General features: G+C 29.0%; 1 protein-coding gene across 4 annotated transcripts in view; it reads left to right on the top strand.

The window, feature by feature from the left end:
* LOC107451513 (LIM domain-binding protein 2) overlaps positions 1-12,439 on the top strand; it is a 207,950-nt gene that overhangs the window by 87,564 nt on the left and 107,947 nt on the right. For all 4 annotated transcript variants that reach the window (XM_043041487.3, XM_043041486.3, XM_043041484.3 and 1 more), the window contains exon 2: positions 8,755-8,856. The gene's annotated coding sequence lies outside the window, so the exon portion shown is untranslated. The remainder of the gene's footprint in view (positions 1-8,754; positions 8,857-12,439) is intronic.

The raw sequence follows: 12,439 nt of genomic DNA, 5'->3' as shown, positions 1-12,439 counted from the left end.
CATACTAACTTTATATGTTCTGCCAAACTAATTCTAAAATACATATTTAATTGCGTTTTGGAATTAGTTTGGCAGAAACATATAGCTTGAAGAGTTCAGTTAAACTAAATTGTGAAAGGTGTAAAATGTGTACTGAAATAATATTGACTGGTTTTAGGATTGAGGTCTTCAATTTTTTATATTACAATATGAACCAAAGTTTTAAATTAAACAATAATTTTAGAACAGAGGAAATTCTTATTTTAGGCAAAGAATAAAATGAATAAGAATGGATTATTATAATAATTTTCTAATATTAAATTTTTGTTGTTGACTAAAATCTACAATTAACAATTAGTTTGAAAAACAAGCGATTCTATAGTAATAGCCTATATATTAGGAGAATTTTAAAAGTTCCTGATTTTAGTATTATTTAAAAAAATAATTACTGAGTCATTGAATTCTGAATAATTGAATTCTGAATTACTGGATAAAATAACGGGTAACTAAAGATATAAATGAAATAATTTTAGGATTATAATGATCCTCTTTGGATTATAATGGAGCTAAAACCAACAACCATTTTGAAAAATAATTTATTCTATAGTAATGGTTTTAGGATTATAATGGTTTTCTTAGGATTATAATGGAACTAAAACCACCAATCATTCTGAAAAATAATTTATTCTATAGTAATATCATGCATATTAAGAGAATTTTGAAAGTTTCTTATTTTAGTATTACTTAAAATAATGATTTACTGCTTAGTTGAATGCTGAATAATTGAATACTGAATTAGTGGATAAAATAACGGGTAACTTAAGATATAAATGCATAATTTTAGGATTATAATGGTTCTCTAGTTTTAAATTTTTATTATGAAATAATACCAACAATCATTTTGAAAAACAAATTATTCCATCATAATAGCATGTATATTAAGAGAATTTTAAAAGTTCATAATTTTAGTATTACTCAAAAAAAATTTTTTTTACTGAATGCTGAATAATTAAATACTGAATGAAATAGCAGGTAACTAAAGATATAAATGCACATTTTTGGACACTACATCCTTAAACACTTGTTTCAGTAAACATTCATTTCTATAGTTTAGTATTATTTAATAGCTAAGGAAAATGAAAAATAAGAAAGCTACCACAGCTTACAATTTGCGTTTTAAGATTTGTAACCTCATATCTAAAGTTTGGTTTCGTTTGTATGGATTTGTAAGCTGGGGTTCTCCTCTATATTTATAACTACAGCAACTATAGGGTTTTCCCTTCATTTGCTTTAGCTCCCATAGGAATTGGGCAGAAATCCCGATTTGTTCTATCCTGCCTTTTGCCAACCTAAGAACATCCAGATTATGGCATTTTGTTCTTCTTTCTTTAGAATGTAAAAAAAAAAAAAAACATCCCTTCCCTTTTTTATTTGCTTTTTATGTTACTTTTTAGCGTTATTTATCGGCTTGATGGAAAAGGATTTCCTTTTTTTGTGATATTACCCTTATTTTTTTTCTTTCTTCTTTTCTTATTCCTTTGATGTGAGATGGTAAAAAGGATGAAAAAAAGAATTAGATCGTATAATCTGGATGGCACGTAGCTAATTTGAACAGCGGTGCCCGTTGCATCGTAAAGATTAGAAAGCATTTTTCTTTCTTTTACTCTTTTTAGGATTTTAAAATTATCTGATGAAAGTTATTTTAGTAAAATAAATAGCATATTTTAATGGAAAGAATTTATTTCTTTAAGGTTTTGATTTCACAAGTTAGGTGAATAACTCTTGATTATTTCGCGTATTTTTTTTAAAAGTAACTATACTGCATATTCCTTTGAGAAAGAAAAAGAAATATTATTTTGAATTAGAAATTGACTTGAATTTTTAATGAATTAATTTTATAAAATAATATTTTTAAAAATAATAAGATTCATAAAAGCGGATACATTTTTTAAAGTAAGATTTCAACAAATGCATGGTAAAAATGTTTTAAATGGATAATAATATTTCATTAAAATATTAATATAAAAGAGGAATTTTATCGAAAATATAGCATTGGGAAACAATTGTTATTATTATTAATATTGTTAATATTTGCATTGCTCAAATATTTGATCCTGCCTATTTCTAACTTGGGTATGGGAATTTCAAATCTGAAATTTGTTTTTCCTCTAAAGCTACAGAGTGGTTTTTGAAAATTATATTTTTAAGTCTGCCAGGTATTTTTTGAAATGTAAAAGTTTAAAAATGTTATATTTAAGAGGAGGTCACATAAATGTTGTGATAAAATTCCAATAGAGTTAGGGCACATCATCAGGATTAAAATTGCATAGGAATCCATGCATGGAAATGTCTTCATACGCGGCTAGGTCACTTCCCCATTCTGACTTGGAAACACACAAAGAAACAGATTCTAGTAGCGAAATACCCCTAGCGGCGTGTGACGACTTTTGATGGGCATCGGTTCCTGTACACTTTTAAACCTGATAATATGTTCTAACTCCCCTAGAAGTCTGTTGTAACATTACACGACCCCCTGTTAAACGTAAAGTTTATAAACTTTGAACAAACAAGCCAGCTACTAGTTTAAAAACGTAAACTTTGATGTTTTTTTTCCACAGTGTATGAGCAAATGAGTTCTCATTCTTCATCAGGATTTGAACTCGGAAACTGCTTTGGGCAAGCGACCGCTCTAAACTCTTTACCACCCCGTCTTATAGAATAAATGGTATTTAAATTAGAAAAGAAACACTAGACAGCTTTCAAATGTTCTGATATGACACTCAAGTCTTAAAGAACTTCTATCAAATAATTGGAGTTTCACATTTAGTTCAAAAATCACTTTATTTAGTAAAGAAATGACTGTCGAAAATTACGAAACGCTGCTTAAAGAATGCTCACCACAAATGCGAGTCTTTTTTTCTGAGAGTGGAAAATTAAAATTGTATCCATTCTACACTTACTTTTTCGTTTTAAATTTAACCAAGCATCGGCAAAAGTAATTTAGTAAATCGTAAATTAATTTATAAGTAATTCTATTAGATTAACGCAGTCTCCACTTTTTCCAAAATTATTTCTTTTGCAAAAACGTTGTTCTTGCTTCTAAACTAAATTAATCGCTGTCGACATTTTCAAACGTTCGTAATTTTGAAGGCATAGTTTGCTGATTGCTCTTTTATTATTGAACACTGAGGGAAAAAGTATGTTCAAGATTATCAAAGTATGGTAAAATTTACCATGTACTGGAACATTATAAAGCACAATAATTTATTCTGAAACTCTTTGGTAATGATTTTGTAAAATTAGGTAATTTTATTATGATAACTTAGGGCATGGCATAAAAACCATTTATTTTGTTAAATTTACCTATCAGTTTTGTATTTTTACTTAGCGTGTGATAATAAGAGCTGTAATTTTGAAAACCGGAATTACCGGTAAACCGTTACCATATGAACTGAACAAAAATCCAAATAAATGGTTAAAATACCGTATATTTTGGTTACATTACCAGAATAATTCTTTTAAGCATAAATGTCTTTACCATTCAGCACGGTAATTTTACCAGAAATTTTACTCCGTGAAGTAAGTTTGATTTGTCATTTTTTTTAATCAAACACAACAATCAGGTGGCCAATTTGTTATTACAATTCATCTTTCAAATATTATTTTACTCGAAACTAAAATTTTGTATTACCTTATATAGATATGTTTTCAGTTGATGTAATAAATAACACAGGTACACCATAAAAATAATGATGACGTTTTATTTAAAAAATGTTAAAAGAGTCATTTTTCAAAAACAGCAAAATTTTATATGCAAGTGCGGAATTCAAATTTAATGTTTCTAACTTCTTACTATTTACATGATTACCTTAAAAAATATTTATTTCTCAAAGGCTACGAAATTACAAACTTTTGTACTTGCTTCACAACTTTTCAATTTCAGATTTAACTCATCGTAAATACTCTTATCTCCTAACGGTAGAAAACGATCACAAAACATCTCTCTGTAAAATCGATTTTTGATACAGTATCACAGTTTGAAATATCTCCGGAATGTTTGCATAATTGATATCAATTAAAGAATTAGTGGGAGAGTTAGTGGAGTAACATTTTGAACTTGCTTAATTTTCCGGTATTTAGTACTACCCATGGTTGATTGTAAGTATGGAACAGAACTTTATTCTTTCAGCTTTGTAAATGAAACGTTTTCCAATGGAGAAAGAGGTTTTGTAAATACCGTCCTGGTTTTTATTTATATTCTAAATTGGTTTTCTCAAATGTATTAAAAAGTAGCATATGTTTTACAATTGAAATTTTGGGCACACTTAGATTTCCAGCATTAAGAATCTTCTATGGTCGTTTGTAAATGTGAAACACTAATTTATTTTTTCCGTCAGGTCTGTAAATGAGGTGATTTATAAAAAAGAAAGAGGCTCTATAAATATCCTAATGAATTTATTTGAAAAACTTTTTAAATGGCACTTTGAGCACATTTACATTTCCGGAATTAAGAATTTCCTATGGTCATTTGCTAATCTGAAGCACTTTTTTTCTGTCAGGTTTGTAAATGCAACGATTTATGAAGAAGAAATAGGCTCTATAAATCACTAATGAATTTATTTGAAGAACATTTTAAATGACATTTTGAGCACACTTAGATTTCCGGCATTAAGTACTTTCCATGGTCGTTTGTAAATGTAAAACATGTCTGGTTTGTGAATGAAGCGATTTAAAAGAAGAAAATATAAATATCCTACTTATTATTATACATATTCTATTTCTGATTTTCACTGATTGCTGAATTCATTAAAAGGTTACTTAACATAATCTGCTACTGCGCTTTACAGTTATAATACCATTATTTAGACCTATTTTTTAACAATATTTTAACCAAGATTTATTATCTTTATGTCTACAATTTTATATAAAAAAAAGAACTTCTTTAACATTTATATAAATGTTGTAGAATTTATTTTGAGAACTTCTTATATGGCATTTTGAACTAGCAAAAATTACTGGCATTTGCAACTAACAATAGTCAATTAAAAGCATAGAACACTAATTTATTTTGCTCGGTTTATAAGTGAGATAGTTCATTAATAGAGATAGTTCATCAATAGAGAAGGAGGTTTTGTAAATATCCTTCTGATTTTTATTAATATTCTGCTGCTGAGTTTCTTAAATTCGGTAAAAGTAACTTAACATGTTCTTTTACTTTAATTTTACATAAAAAAAACTAACATGTCAATCTAGTTTTTATTATTAACACCTATAACTTTAAAGTTATAACTTAAAATATAACTTAATTTAAAGTTATAACTTTTGAGGCAACAATTTTATCAAAAAACATATTCTATGGAGATATGGATATTCTATTATGTATATTTTCATACTAATGGAAGTTCTGCCCTTATTATGTTACTTCTAAACATTCATTCATTATAAATTAATAAAAAATACATTCATATAAATTCAGAAATGATGTGATTTTCAATTTATATCGAGTCTTAGTAAATATCTAAAAATTAACTTATTTGTTATTTGTTCGTCTATTGAGCTCTATAGTTAAAAAACCAACATTTAAACACAGTTTTTAACATAACTGACAGTTTAATCCAGTTTATTTTTATTCTAACGTATCGTATTAAAAATTAGAATTAAAATAATCTAGATTATTATAATTCCAATTTTCATATTTTTTTTTCTGGGCAAGAGATAAAGAATACTGTCCTCAATTTTCAAACATTCTAATTACATAAGTAAATTGATTTTAAACTGGTGTGGAATATTTTATAGACTGATTTAATTGTTTTTGTTTATCATATAAAATATATTTCATATATTTGGAACCATATATTTTAAATTTATATATTCGAAACCAGAATTTCCAGACATATCAGAAACCAGAATTGCAAACCATTCTGGATAGACATGGACGGAAAAATTACCAAATGAATTTATTTACCGTATTTTTTGTCTTTTATTTCAAGAATTAGGGTTTTTTTACCACCTGAAATACCATTACCATACATTACGGTAATTTTACCAGATTTTTTTCTCTGTGTAATTTGAAATAAGTGCATAAGTTTAATGCATCAGTACTAACGAAATTATTATTTTTAAATAATTTGTTGACTTGTGCAAAAATATTTGTTTATTAAAGAAGTAAACTCTAATTGAAAGTTTTTATTATGATGAAATCAAACACTATTTTGATTTCTCCGTCATATTAAGTATAATAGAATATGAAATTTTCTTGCTTCATCTGTTTTATGCAATATAGCTCTATTGGTTTCTGCACAAATATCTCCAATCCATCATGTGTTTCACGTTTGCTATTGTTACTAACATAATTGTGTAGTACTTTACCTTTTGCTCCATACCAGTTCCTATGTTTGAAGCACTGCGTTATTCTTGAACTTAGTTCCCATTAAATCATCCAATCAATCAATCACAGACCAACGTTCCGTGAAACCCAAATTTGGCAGAACAAACTCTCATGGGAGCAAAATCTCGCAGGATCATTATATTGAATGGGATTAATCTCGACTCAAAAGTCTCGAAAGCAAAAAATTTTGCGTGTCTAAAATACTACATTAATCTCTAATTATCTAATACAGCAGGACCCACGTATAACCTTCCTTTATTAACTAGTAAAATGTAGTCTTTTGTTTTGTACAATGTTATCAATGCATTAGTTTTTAAGTAAGCATTTTTTCCTCACTTTTTCTCGAATTTAACGAGAGAAATAATGTCAGAAACAATTCAAAAATAGTTTTAAACAACAAGAAATTCAAATGAAAGTGGGGAATCGAATGAAGTAACTTTGCTTGAAACACCGATACCTACTAGTGCTACACAAAGTTTTAAATTTTTTTTTTTAAGCTGTAAGAAATACAGACAATGAAAAATTTAATGCATTGTTTTATGTCGAAAGTTGAATTAAACAAATTTTATGAAGTTACTTTAAAGAAAATTCTGTTAAAATACATAGAAAAAAAAGCAAGAATCTCTGTTAAATCACGTAAGTTCATGTTCAAACACGTAGATCGGAGTTTTTTGATGATAAAGTAGCGGAAAGCACCTATTACCCGCTATGCATTTCTCTAAACAGAATTTCTTTCAGATAGTGAATGCATAATTTATTTGATAGATAAGTTTCATCCCCATTTGTGTGGTGGATGGAGTCTTTGACTATCAAAACTGCGGCCGGGGCTCGATTCCCTGTGCTTAAAAGCTAGTAATTTTTTCATTTACTCTTTCTTTCTTCGAATGTGTCCAAATGTCCATTCGGCTCTTATGTAATGGCCCGATGACTCCAAAGCCGAAAGGTTTAATTCCTAAGAATCCGGAAGTAATTTGCTAAGTTTTATTCATTTTGCTTCTCTAAAATTACTGAGATTCCTGTACAGAAACTTTTCACTTTCAAACCTCTGTAATTTTACATTAAATTCTGTATGAATTATTTCTAATAGATTTTCATGTAAAACATTTTTGCAATGTAGATAAATATGCTTTCACTAAAAATTGTGTGGAAGAAATTCATTCTTTTTTTTTTCAATTAAGCAATGTGCAATGAGCGAAGAAAAAAAAATCGAGACACCTTTTATAACTTTTGCTCTAATAATCAAATTCTCACGTACTAGGACTCAATCTTAATGGTTCGAGAGGGTAAAACCTCAAATATGTTAATTAGTTGATGCTGACGGTGTTTTAAATCGAAATTTTTAACAAGAAACGTATTTTCTCTTAATAAACAAACGGCGGATTTTATTTTAATGGATTTTAACTTCTGACTTCAAAAATATAGAGAATCTGGTAGTTTGGTCAGGAGAGTGGTCAAAAGTTTTGACCACTTAATGTTAATTTTATTTTTTGCGTATTTCATCATGACACTTTTTAAGCAAATTCAAAAAATTTTGCACACAATTATGAAATTTGTTTATCCCAAGATAATTCCATGAAAGAAATAATTTTTAATAATTCTTTATTATTTTTAATATTAATAAAAAAATTGAATAACTTGGTACTCAAATTTATAATTTAAAAATGGCATTTTATATGACAAACTGCAAAATTGAATCGGTCAAATAGTTCCTAATAAATCGTATTTAAAATTTATAATTCAATTTCTTAGAAACTGTTCGACAGATTTTGTTCAAATTGTGAATTTCGGCACATACATTCTTGAAAATGTTGAAAAAAATCGATACTTTACAAGCAAATTTTTTTTGTTTATTATCAAATAAAATAATAAATAAGCAAACAATTATTATATTTTTTTTGCGCTTATTACTGTCTTTGGATAGACGAATTTCATAATTCTAAACAAAAATTGCTCAATTCACTTAAAAAAATTCTTAAGTTAAAGCTAAATACACAAAAAGTAATATTAATATTTGACCGCTCTCCAACTAAATTTTTGGGACTAAATTTTCCAGATTGCGGCTAACCTCCATTTTTTCGGGGTTAGAAATCATAGTTCGTTAAAAAAAATGTCTGTTTATTTAGCGAAAGTACGTTTCAATGTCTAATTTCGTATCTTAAAATATAATTTATTTTAACTAATTAGCATATTTGAGGTAACCTTTTCAATCTATTAACATTGAGTCCTAATACAATAAAATCCGATCATCAAATAAAAAGCAATTTAAGATGTTTTTTCTTTTCTTTTTGTGCTCTGTACATAATATATACTTCCCTTTCTCTACTATGCAATATATATTATGTTACATACATTACCGTTCATTTAAAACATATGTTTTTCTTCTCCAGGTAGTTTGCAGAAGAACTAGCTTCTTATAGGAATCAAATTACGACAGAAACTTACCTGATATCTGTAATTCCTTGACTTTCCCTATGCTGGTGATCAAAAAGGTAAGCAACTTTTTCCCCAACAAATTTGATTAAAGTAGCAAATTTAAAATTCCATAAGTGAATTATAATTCATATAATATCTTGAATACCATATGTTGAGCTGACAAAAGTTACTTTTAGCGATTTTATAACTAAATGGCTTGAAGCGACATTATACTATGTCAAATTGTTTAGAAGAACTATTTTTAGCAGTTCGGGAAAGCATTTTAAAGGGAAAAAAATGCTACGATATTTATGTAGTTAATAAAATGTTTCAGTATATAGTTCTTTACTCCAGTTGAAAATCTAGAAACTTGTAAAATACTTGTCAGAAAGCAATAGAAATATTCTAAAGGAATATTAAGGAAAGAAATATTGAGGATTATTACTTAGTCTCAAACCTTTTAAAGTGATAGTGAATGCTTTAATAAAAGTTAATGAAGGGGTAATTAAACTAATGTAGAAAATAAAATTTATTAGCAGTATTAATTCAGCATAAAAACCTGAAACAGATTTTACGCGAGCGTTACAATGTAACGGAAAGAGCTGTGGTGGCTCAGGGGATAGAGCGTTCGCCTTCCAATGAGGTGAACTGGGTTCCAATCCCAGATACGAATTCCACACCCAGCTCGCACTGACTATAGAGCTGACGTAAAATATCCTCAGTGGTAGACAGATCATGGGTTAGAGTCTCCTTGCAGCCAGGCTAACCGTGGGAGGTTTTCATGGTTTTCCTCTCCGTGTAACGAAAATGCGAGTTAGTTTTATAAAAACAATTCTCCTCGGAGGCAAATTTCTCCCAATACCTGAGCTAGGAGTTCTCTTGTCTTCTGGATTGGGTTCAAAATTACAAGGCTAATGAGTTAAACATAAGTAGTCGTAAACATAAAATTAGATCGGGTGTTCAACGACGGTTATGAAGTAAAATGTCCTGAAAAGAATAATCTCAATGTACAAATTTTCATGTAAACCGTTGAATTTATTTTAATTAAGTTAAACTTGATTTCTCTTACTCAAATGTATTATAAATAAAAAAGATATGAGCTTTTATAAAAGAACGCCTTACTGATACTTATCACAGCAAGACCTATTTAGTTAGAATGCATATACACTCTACATTTCAGAAATAAATTTATTTCCTAACCAACTCTACACTGTGAAAATTGCCCGAACTCTACCCTATACTCTAGAAGTAAAAAGTACCGGCACTCAAGGCGCTAATACTTCTCTCTATAAAATCAATATTTAGAGTGAAATTTTACGGAACAAAAAATATTACAAATCGTAATTTCTGCGGTATTTTTTGTAAAATCAATGAATCACCGTAATTAAATAAACATAACTGTAAAAATTACGAAGTAAAATTTTACGGTAAAAATGGATTTCGCCGTAAATTAATTATACGAATGCTGCAATCAGGGTGCCAGTACTTTTTACCGTAATTTGATTCGGAATTTCTTACAGTATGCGTAAATTACAGAGAAAATAAAATAAATTGAATTAGTTTTAATGATACAGAATTAAATAGAAATTAAATATTATATATTTATTTAATATTACTTGACGGACATAAATATAGTTACTACTCATCTAAAAACATACATGTCTTTTGTAACAGTGAACTCTTGTTACTTTGTAACGTTTAGCAGAGTGTGAAGCGACAACAAACTTACACCTTCTCGTGCTCGATTGGAAACAATCATTGCCATCTGATGATTTCTAGACGTAACCAAATTTGGTGGTTTCGGAGGGGAAAAAAAACAATTCTTGAATTGTGTAAATGCGTGTGAGCTAGGTGTAAGCATTCACCATTCTTAGTGTTTTGATTTAAAGTGTATATGAATGCTCGATTCAGTTCGGTATTAACTCGGTATAAAATATTTATTCACACAATTTTGGAGTTTTTCAACAACAAATTTTGGGATGTATTGCATACAGTTTTTTTCATTGTACTAAACTTTCAGTTTATTAAGTCTTGCAAATTGAGCTTCTAAACAATATCACATGAATTTGGAATTCCAATTTGAATATTGCATTAAAATTTGATAATTTATCATTCAAGTCTCATTAATGTCAGTTGAAAATCTCTAAAATACATCTTCTCCTCATTAATTTTAAAATCCATTCATCAGCCTCCTGAATTTAAACAGCTGTGTAATTCTGTTCCTTTATTAAATGCGTAGTTTTTATAAATAACAGTTGTCACAGAAAATAATTGTTTTCTGTGATAGGAAGGTTGCTTTTTAAGTATAGGAATGTTGCCTAGATTGTACCACTTATCACATTTAAGTTTTTATCAATTATGAATCTCTGACTAATACATTTGAAATATTTTATTAATAAAATACTGTTTTTCTGCTACTTATATTATTTTTTGGGTAATAATATTTGTGCAGTAAGTACTGGAAATTACTTGTTTCTGTAAGGTCTGAAAGTGGTTTAATTTAGGAAACCGGTTACCTAAATCGTGCCAACTTCAAAAATATTGAGTATTTAAAATAAAATGAGTAATTTGACTATGTGTAACCATAAAAAATTTAAAAATATTGATTTGTTACAATTACAGTAACAGCCTATAAATTGTAAATTGAATTTGATGTCACATGCTACAAAATTCCTGCGACTCTTCAAGAGTTTGAGTGCATTACAGTTAAAATGGCTTGAAGAGCGACCTGCTCAGTAATTGAAATAGATACGTTGTTCCTAAATCTTACCGGTTCTATTAAAGATTGCTCGCGAAGTACAATTTAGGCAACTACGTAACGTTATAAACAAAGTGTTATTCCAATCCTTAAACAATAGTTAGCAGGCAAAAAAAAAAAAAAAAAAAAAAAAAAAAAAAAGAGTAGAACATAGCATAATAAATTGCTTCACATAATAAATTGCTAATAATGTATTTAATAATTAGTACTTTTCTTAAGTTCTAATACATCCTTACACGGGATGCTCAAAAATTGCATTGAAGACTATGTAATTTTACAAAAAAAACTATGAAAATATACAGCGACTTGTGTCTTCTTGATCGATCACCACATCAAAAAAAAATCTTCTAATTTATCCGCTAGAGCGATCTGTATACTGTGCTTTCTTTGAAATCAAAGATGGAGGGCCGGGATATCCTGGTTGGTAGGGCACTGGGCCCATGTCCAAGAGGTTGTGGGTTCGATCCCCACCGTCTGAGGACTCCCCGTCTAGTAAAGGGTGACTAATGAACGTTAAATATGTCTAGTCACGAAGTCCTCCATGTTTCCATAACAAATCATACCTCTGGGGGGTTCAGATCCAGGAGTTTCCTTGTCTTTTGGATTGGCTCAAAATTACGCGGCTTCGGAGTTGAACATTATAGTAGTCGTAAGCCCAAAATTTTGTCGGCTGTTAAACGACGGTAATAAAATATAAATATAAAAATAAAATAAAATCAAAGATGGAGAGCCGTGGGGATAGAGCGTTCGTCTCCCAATAAGTCGAATCGGGCTCGAATCTTAGCTGGTCGATACGAATTCCGCACGCGGCTCGCACCGACCACAGTGCTGATGAAAAATATCCTCAGTGGTAGACGGATCATAGGCTAGAGTCCCTTCCCGGTCAGATTAACCGTGGGAGG

This window comes from Parasteatoda tepidariorum, chromosome 11 (assembly GCF_982258835.1).
Source record: "Parasteatoda tepidariorum strain Cologne lab strain chromosome 11, Ptep-v5.0, whole genome shotgun sequence".
NCBI lineage: Eukaryota > Metazoa > Arthropoda > Arachnida > Araneae > Theridiidae > Parasteatoda > Parasteatoda tepidariorum.
This window is presented reverse-complemented; position numbering and strand designations above follow the sequence as displayed.